Source organism: Nesoenas mayeri (assembly GCF_963082525.1).
Source record: "Nesoenas mayeri genome assembly, chromosome: 21".
In the NCBI taxonomy this organism is placed as follows: domain Eukaryota; kingdom Metazoa; phylum Chordata; class Aves; order Columbiformes; family Columbidae; genus Nesoenas; species Nesoenas mayeri.
In genome coordinates this window covers 1,278,077-1,287,191 of record NC_137571.1, presented here as the reverse complement: position 1 = coordinate 1,287,191, position 9,115 = coordinate 1,278,077, and positions in this window count along the sequence as shown.

The window sequence follows — 9,115 nt, the reverse complement described above, 5'->3', positions numbered from 1 at the left end:
CAAGTGGTGTCCCCAGGACTCAGTATTTGACTCAGTTCTATTTAAGCTTTATCAGTGATGTGGATGAGGGGATCGAGTGCACCCTCATGAAGTTTGCAGATGACACCAAGTTGGGTGGGAGTGTTCATCTGCTGGAGGGTGGGAAGGCCATGCAGAGGGATCTGGACCCGCTGGATCATTGGGCTGAGGCCATTTGTATGAGGTTTGACCAGATCAAGTGCCGAGTCCTGCACTTGGGTCACAACAACCCCAGGCTCAGGGAAGAGTGGCTGGAAAATTGCCTGGTGGAAAGGGATCAGGGAGTGTTGATCGACAGCAGCTGAACATGAGCCTATGTGTGCCCGGATGGCCAAAAGGGCCACCAGCATCCTGGCTTGTATCAGGAATGGTGTGGCCAGCAGGAGTAGCGTGATTGTGCCACTGTTCTCAGCGCTGATGAGGTCGCACCTTGAATCCTGTGTTCAGGTTTGGGCCCTTCATCATAAGAAGGACATTGAGGCACCAGAGAGAGTGCAGAGGAGACGACGAAGCTGCTCAGTGCCTGGAGCACAAGTGTGATGAGGAGCGGCTGAGGGAGCTTTTGGATTCAGCTGAAGAACAGGAGGCTGAGGGGAGACCTTCTCGCTGTCCACAACTGCCTGACAGGAGGTTGAACATGGAGGGGGTTGGTCTCTTCTCCCAAGCAGCAAGTGATAGGACGAGAGGAAATGGCCTTAAATTGTGTCAGGGAAGGTTCAGATTGGATATTAGGAAAAAATTCTTCCTGGAAAGGGTTGTCAGGCATTGGAACAGGCAGCTCAGGGCAGTGGTTCAGTCACCATTCCTGCAGGGGTTTATAAGATTTTAGACGAGGTTCTTAGGGACACGGTTTAGTTCTAGATTTAGGTTGTGGTTGGACTCAATGCTCCTGAGGGTCTCTTCCAACTGAATTAATTCTATGATTCTCTGTTATCAACCGGAATATTCTTCTATCACATCTTCTAAGTGTTCTTCACATATCTGCCTCTTCAGCTACAGTCGTGAAACTTATCTAATTAGATGCACAAGTGTTGACTAGTAATTGTAAATGATGAAAGCACCATCACTCTGTCAGTCTGGTCTGATACCTGCCAGTCCCAGGCAAACACCTCAGGTACAACCTGGTACCCCTGGGTGCTCCCCCTGCAGTCACCCTCAGCAGAAGGTGCCATCATGCCCTGTCCCTCTGACAGTGCAGCAGGGAAGCGCTGGTCTGGACCATGTTCTTGTTTTCTACATAAGAAATACAGTGAGAGAGCCCTGACAGCTCCTGTAAATTGTGGGGTGTATCATCTTTAGGAGATCCCTCCAGGAAATGCAGCTGCATTGTCCTACAGCCAGAGACTTACCGTGTTAGAACTGTGAAGATTTGTCTCTCAATGAGCCCTCAGCAACCAACCCCCTACATTGCCTTTCCCCTCTCTGTGTCTGGCTCCTGTGCCCTCGGTGCTGCAGGCAGAGCCCTCAGCCCTGCTGCGTGTGCAGAGGAGCTGCTCCTGGGCAGAGCTGTCTCTCTGCAGCGCTGCTGCTGCCATGAGCTCCCTGTGTCCCAGGAGCCCAGCCCAGCTCAGCAGCACAGGAGCAGCCCAAGGCACTTTAATGACCCCTCTGGTGGGTTTGGTGCTGAGTCCATGGACCTCAGACCCTGAGGGGAAGCTGAAGAAACTTCTCAAGAAGTCAAACTCAGATGCAAACTCCAAAGTTTCCTGTAATATACACGGGTCCCACTGAGGGACAAAACTGAAGAACTGACCCCAGAGTTTGGTTAGCACAGAAAACTGGAGGCAGTGATGACAGGTCAGGAAAAGCAATGTAAACATGTCTCTGACGCTGAGTAAACCTGGATGTGTTTCATTAACTGAAGGACTAAGCCCTGACCCCCAACCCTGAGGAGTCAGATCCTGTCCCTCCCACGTTGCCCAGGGCCCTTCCTGGGACAGTGTGATGTGGGGCTGTGCAAGGCCAAGGGCAGGACTATGGTCCCACCCCTCCCAGGTTCCTGGCTGGGGACAAGGAGGGTGTTGGAGCTCATTGACAACATCTTCCTGACATGGGTGACTGAGGAGTCAGTGGGGTGAGGTGCCCTGTGGGACTTCACACTTACAAACCAGAAAGAGTTGGTCAGGATGGAACAGTCAGGGATGGGAAAGTGGAGCTGAGGCTCCTGGGAGATGAGAACAAGGCCAAGAGCAGGATTTCAGGAGAGCAGGATTTGGCCTGCTGAGGAACCTGCTGGGCCCTATGGGATATGAGCTTGGTGTCTGCAGAGCTTTTCTCTCCCATTTCCTCCTTGCTCTCTCCCACCTGCTGTTGTGCAGCGTTTTTAACCCTTTCTCAAATACAATATCCCAGAGGTGCTGCCAGCATCACTGAGTGGCTCAGATTGGGCAAGGAGTGGGTCCAACTTGGAGCAGATGAAATTGGCCCTCTCTGACATCAGTCAAACTCCTGTTGTCTTCTTAGAGAGGTGACAACTGTAGCACAGCCACAATCACCCTAAGTTCTAAGTCTTTGCCATTTAATCCCATTACAGGGTGACAACATGTTGTGTGCTACAAATTACTTGATCATGGAGAAGAAATGGATCTTCTATCAGCAACTCGAGCAACTCACCAGTGAATGAGTACGTTCCTATGGGGAACTGTAATTGCCCTGACATTCACTGGCCAGGCAAAGCTGCAGCTGCCAACAGTCCAAAGGATCTTGGGCCAACTGCTTAACATGGCTGCCTGATGGGCCAACAAGGGTGATGCTCACCTGGATCTGGAACTGGAAAACAAAAAAACCCTGGTGAGGGATGTGAACATCAGTGTCCACCTTGACTGTCGGTCCCAGGCACCAGAGGGGAGGGAGGAAGGCCAGCAGCAGAGCACAGGCTGGTGGAATCCAGAGGGGAAGACTGACATACTGGGGAATGGTGGGCAAAGTGGTGACATGGAAGTAGATCTGAAGGGTGAAGGAGCTCAGGAAATCTCATCAGCCCTACCGGACAGGCTGCTCCAAGCACAAGAATGATCTCTTCAAGTACCCATGAACAGAAGCATTTATCTCATGAGGCTGCTCCTCTGCACTGATGGAGCTGCAGGGCAAAAGGCAGCACACAGGAGGTGGGAGCAGGGGAAACTGCAAAGGAGGAATGGAGAAACCTTGTCCATGGATGTGGGGATGATGCCAAAGCTGCCCTGGACTTGATACCTGCACGGGAAGGGCAGCAAGATGAGCTGACAGAGCTTCACTTGCAGTAAGAGAATAGACAGGGTAATCATGGGCCTGCTGCTGAACTTCATAAGAGTAGAATCAGACGGGACTGAGGTTCTTCATGGCTTCTTTGCCTCCATCTTCACCAGCAAGGTCTCCTGGGACTTTGTTCCTGAAGGCAGGAGTCTGGAGAACACCCAGCAGTGGATGGGGCTCAAGTCAGGGGTGACCTGAGCAAACTCAGACACCATTACAGAACAGGAGATGGGTCACTTGACCAGCTCCTGAACACAAGTATCACTGTGCTGTGGCACCTGAGATTGCCAGGGACACCCACCTCTTGGTTCAGAGGAGTATGACTCCTCTTGAGGTGTCCTGGACTATCTCCTCATGCACATGGTGATTTAGACACCCACTTTTCTGACATATTCAGTCTTTACCAGAAGACGCTCCGTATCAATATGAACTGGAGTCTGCTGATGCCACCTGTTCTGGAAAGGGAGGGAAGGGCGAGCAGGGAAGGGAATAGAAGAAATTTGGCTTTATTACTATTTATTACGGAAATGGTCTCTGTTTGGCTATTCCTGAAATCTCTCTAATCATCCACATCAGACTTGAAGCCCTTAGGATAATGATGCACAGAGCCTTGGCTTTTAAGAGCATTTCCGATGTTAATGAGCCCTCTGCTGCCATGAACCTGAACTGCAGATACTGAAAGAATGAACAAACCTCTAACGAACTCAAAGGCAGAAGCAAACCCCAAGATTCTGAGGGTGTTTGGACCCCATGAAGGGCCATCACTGACACAGCTGTGAAGGAAACAACCATTGCAGGTCCCTGTCCCTGGAGGCTGGTGAAGGAAAGACTTGGAGACACTGTTTCCAGGTGGTGAGGGCCATGTGGAGGTGGCTCTGGTGCCATGTCAGCCCCTGATGCTTGTTCATCACCAGAATGGCTGAGCCCTCACCCCTGGGACCTGGTAGATTTTTCTCCAATGTTTTTCAAGACTTTTCCTGTGGTCAGTGTGAGTGTTTTGTATTTTGGGGGTGGGTTTTATGTCAACTCCTGTTGCTTTAACTGCAAGTATCTGGTTTTCTATAGAGTTGGAATTGCCTGTGAGTTCCTCACATCTCATCCAGATTCTTTCATACGACTGGCAATGGTCACCAATCACCTCAATGTTCCAATCACACACTTGCTTGAATCCTCTATTTGGATTCGCACCCATCACTCCAGAAGGTTCATGGATCCACCAGGCTCATGGATGATTCCTGAGGACCATCCCAGTGTGGGCAGTGTAAGAGAGGAGCAGAGCAGGGTCAGCTCATGGGCCATGACTGAGCACAGCCACCCCAGCAGCAGCCGTTCCCCATCTCCCAGGCACAGCCATGCCCACAGCATGCAAATGGCACTGCCATACATGATTAGCCCAAGAGAGGCCTTTCTTCCTTCCATATTCCCAGGAAAATCTTCCTCCTGTTCTTCCTCCACCTGCAGACATCGACTGCTTTCCATTTCTGGGCTCAGACATGGCTGGAAGGGTTCACTGAAGCCATCAGCCATCTCATTGCTTCTCCCTGACATGCCCTGACCCTCTCCCACACCTACAATGGCCAATCACGGCTGCTCAGGCCTCCCGCTCTTCAGAAGAGGCCTCGAGCTTCTTGGTTCTTCCTGCTGCTTATTATAAACTTCCTCGCTCTCTGCAGAGTTCACGGTGAGCTTTCTTGTCCATAACAGCCCCTTTATGACCATGTTTCACTAAATGGTTGTGTTTGTATGATCATTTGTGCAGAAAGGGCAGTCACAGGACAGCACCCAATATGTCAAAACTGATGCCGAGTGAAATGCCGTAAAGACCCGATGAGTTCCCCCTGTGTCTGTGTCTCTCCTGGAAGGAGTCTGTCCCGAGAAGGGGATCCAGCTCCTGCCACTCTCTGCAGAGGCACATGTGCTGTGTCCATCACCTGGGGACACAAAGGGTGACGTTTGCCAGACCACCCGTCATCTGAACCACTTAGATGTGTGCTTGTGGATGGGGTATAGAGCCTTATAGTGCAAATACCTATGTAATTGTCATTGCCAGAGGGGCTACCACAGATGAAGAGTACTATTTTACAGATATCTAAATATAAGCTTATACGACTGACATTCCTAGACATATTACACAAACACTGGAAGGATTATTCATGCCTTTTAACATGATTATCCTCAGAAGTCTACCAGCTTTGCATCTCAGGAAATGGGATCCAGAGTCCAAGGGCAGGATGGTTTGGGCTCTGTGCTGGGATCTGGAAACTGAAACGTGCTCCCATCTCCCAGCCCCCTGCCCTCCTCAGTGAGGGTGTGAGACATTCTGCCAGCGAGGGCTGAACTCACAGCCATGACCAGTATCTTATGTCCAACTGCAGCCAGTGGTGTCCTGCCACCTCAGGATTGGAGCTGCCATTGCTGGAGGTGTTTAAAAGACTTGGAGACGTGGCACTTTGGAACATGGTTTAGTGGTGGACTTGGCAATGTTTGACTTACGGTTGGACGCTGTGTTCTTAAGGGTATTTTCCAGCCTAAATTATTCTATGATTCTATGATTTGGGTTGAAACCATTGCAATTCCATCCCCTCCAGCTTCTCTCAGAGGCGGCTGTTGTGTGGCACAACTGTCCTGGCTCTCCAGGCAGATTGGGCACTGGGTTGGTGTCTGCATTGGCAGTTTTCCCTTTCCTGGGGTAAAAGGCTGTTGAGCAGAGACAGTTGCAGAGATTTGGATCACAGGGGTTTGCAGCAATCCTGTCAAATTCTGAGCAGGATGAGGTTTGGAGCCCAGGAAAAATGGAGATGCTCTGAAGGATGTTTGTGAACAGTGGTGCTGTCACTAGTAACAGTAACAGGGAACTTCTTCCTCTCAGTGGTGATTATGATGATGAACTAAATATCTTTAATTTCCTTCCTAACAGTTATTATTACTTTTCAAACCATCTCCTACACCTCAGTAGTTGATCTTCTTGAAAGAAGTTCTTAGAACAATGATTTTCCTCTCACTTCTTTTTTGTTTTAATCATTTAAAGAGTACACCTTTTGGACAGAATTACCCCAAAATTGTGCTTCTTTCATTATTTTTCTACCTTTTAATTATTCCTTATGATGTGTGATGTGCAGGTTGCATAGGAGAACAGGTTTTTTTGGAGACAAAGAAGGCCAAGGAACAGATCCCAGGTCAGTGCAAAGGCCCAAAGGAAGCCAGAATCTTTATGTGTGTGCACTGACACACACTGTCACCTGCATTTCCAGCCTCTGCAGTCCCAACAGTGCAGCAGAGTCTGGAGTTCTGAGCTCCCTCATCTGCCCTGTGTGACACGTGTACAATGGAACTACCCCAGTCCAATGGCTGGTTTTGATTCTCTTCGAGCCTGAAGGACCACATGGGTCAGGAGACAAGCCAGGATACCCAACCAGGACTCATATACCCTTCATGTACATTTTAGGTGTTCCCTGGCATCTCAGCAGACATGTCACGCTGATATCTGGGTGCAAGGAGCTGGTCAAGTGCCTTGTCTCCATTTCTATAATGATGGATTTGTGTCTGGCTGATGTGCAGACTCTGTGCATGGATGCTGACACCTGTTGAGCAACCTGCTCTGAAAGGGTTAACAACATGGGCTGTTCTTTCTGGAGAGGCATTAGGACAGCAAAAAATGAGATCTTGGGTTAGGGCAAAAGAAAAAGGATTGAAAATATGTGGTCAGGCCTTTTTGGGGGCACTTGCAAAGCAGCCCTGCACCTCATGTGAATTACTTCTGTGCTCAGGGAGAACCTGAGAGTTCTCCCTAATTTGAAAGCATGAAGAGGAAGGAAGGACAGCGTCATTCAGGCTCCAAGGGACCTCAGGAGGCATCCTGACCAACCTCCTGCTCACAGCAGGGTCAGACCAGATTGCTCAGGGCTTTATCCAAACACATCTTGGTCACTTTCTGGGACAGAGTGGGTGCGCACTCCTGGGAAACAGCTTCCAGTGCTGGACTGTCCTCATGACTGGAAAGTTTCTCCCTTTCTACAGCACCTTTCCAAGCCCAACCATCCAGATGGCTTTTTACCCATCTAATTGCACACTAACATAGATCATAATATCCCACCTTGGACACAATAATATTACAGAGGGTGACACTGAATGCCTTGCTGACTGCCAGGTAACAGACCACCACTGCTCTGCCCACATCCACAACCCTGACCTTTCCTCACAGAAAGCAAAGAGGATGGACAGGCACAACCTGCCCTGGGCAAACCCCATCACCTTCTTTTCCAGACACCCAGAAATGGGGTCCCAGTGGACATGCTCTGGGGCACAGCCCTTACTTCCCCTGCTCACCCATGGGCCATTTTGAAAAGTGCATACACTGTGTGAGAGCTGCCAGTGGTCAGGGAGTCCCCCCAGTCTCCATGAGCTTTCACAGATGGTGGAGAGTGGCCTCACTGTGACATGGTCCTGCTGTCCCAGCTCCTGGGATGCTGCCCCTGCTGTCCCATAGACTGGAAAGGATTGTGTTAGTTCCAGTGACCCCGACTTGATCCCCACGCACTGCTGGTTGTTCTGACTCCAGTCACAGAGGCCTGGGAGACCTTGCTGGAGAAGAGGGAGAACAAGAGGACGCAGAGATTCTCACCTCTTATTAAATTCATCAGTGTCCACACAGTGTCTTTGTTTCTCCTTTAACTGTTCCTGCAGTAGTAACAGCTCATTATGTGGCCCTTGAATTGCCTTACATGTCTGGACTGAGTTCTGATCTGGGCTGTTGCTGTGCTTGGAGGCTGCTGTCCTTGAGACGAGATGAACTCACTCCTGCCACCCTGCCTGGCAGTTCATTCCATCCGTGTCACAGCTCTGTCTGCAGCACTGACAGCTCCAGCTCCCCAGTCAGGTCCCTGGCTGAGGACATGGCCTCACATCTGGGCTGAGCCACCCCAGCTGTGGCACCAGCCCAGCTCTGACCTGCCACAAGAAACCTGGTACCAAGTGTCCAAGAGCCCATGTGTGCAAAGGTTTTGAATCAGAGCACAGACGTGACATGGCCAAAGATTGATGAATGTCTCTCTAGACCTGGGAGTGTAAAACCAGAACAAAATGCCTGAATTCCTTTAACTGAAGATATTCCTTCCCTAGCCTGGAGTGATTAGATCCTTTGGTGTAACCTTCGTGGTGTCCTGTCTAATGATGGGAAAAGACGATTCTCATACCGATTAATTTTTTAAAATGAAAAATACAATGCTGGAAAGAAGTGTCTCTGAAGAGGAGAGAGAATCAACATCACTGATTACTTCAGCTTCAAAGTTGTGCCCCTGGAGCCCCAGGGACACCTGGAGGAGCCCATAGGGGACAGAGCAAGGGACATCAAGGGCTGCTCCTGTGCTGCTGAGCTGGGCTGGGCTCCTGGGACACAGGGAGCTCATGGCAGCGGCAGCGCTGCAGAGAGACAGCTCTGCCCAGGAGCAGCTCCTCTGCACACGCAGCAGGGCTGAGGGCTCTGCCTGCAGCACCGAGGGCACAGGAGCCAGGCACAGAGAGGGAATCACAGTCTGGGCTGGGAGGATGCTGAGAGGTCACTGGAAATTAAATCCTCTCAGATATGAAGGCTGTGGCTGCAGGGCATTGCATCTGCAAATCATGGTAGGATCTCAGAAAGCTGTCACATTGCAGAGTCTGCGAGAGATGTAAGTACAGCTCTCAGAGGTTCTCTGATCAGAGGGGAGGATGTGCTGCAGAGCAGGGATTGCCTTCTGCACTGTCAGTGACAAGACGTGAATGCTGCGTTCTCCCCAGGGTGGCTGTGGGGTGTAAATGTCAATGTGCAGGCAGGGGTGCCCAGGGCTGTCCTGCAGAGTAGGGTCCCTGCACCCCAGGGCTGTGC